The following is a 545-nucleotide window of genomic DNA, read 5'->3' as shown; positions in this document are numbered from 1 at the left end:
AGGGAGTTGAAAATCCATGTTGCCCAGCGACAGCCCCAAAACATTACTGCTCTAGAGGAGATCTGCATGGAGGAATGGGCCAAAATACCAGCAACAGTGTGTGAAAACCTTGTGAAGACTTACAGAAAACGTTTGACCTCTGTCATTGCCAACAAAGGGTATATAACAAAGTATTGAGATGAAATTTTGTTATTGACCAAATACTTATTTTCCACCATAATTTGCAAATAAATTCTTTAAACTCATAGTTGAGGTATACCCATGATGAAAATTACAGGCCTCTCTCATCTTTTTAAGTGGGAGAACTTGCACAATTGGGGGCTGACTAAATACTTTTTTGCCCCACTGTATATATATATATATATATATATAGAGTGTGTGTGTGTGTTTTTTCCCCCACTTGCTCCCCATGACAGTTTATCCCATGTGTTATGGTCTCATTTGGTTCAGGTGTGTCCCGTTAATTACCCCTCATTTAGTCATGTATTTAAAGTGTTGTCTGTCCCATGTGTAAAGTCAAAATATATCAAAGACTTCTGCTTTCC

Source organism: Sinocyclocheilus grahami, unplaced genomic scaffold (assembly GCF_001515645.1).
Source record: "Sinocyclocheilus grahami isolate Dianchi unplaced genomic scaffold, SAMN03320097.WGS_v1.1 scaffold2402.1, whole genome shotgun sequence".
NCBI lineage: Eukaryota > Metazoa > Chordata > Actinopteri > Cypriniformes > Cyprinidae > Sinocyclocheilus > Sinocyclocheilus grahami.
Note: the sequence above shows the minus strand (reverse complement) of the source record.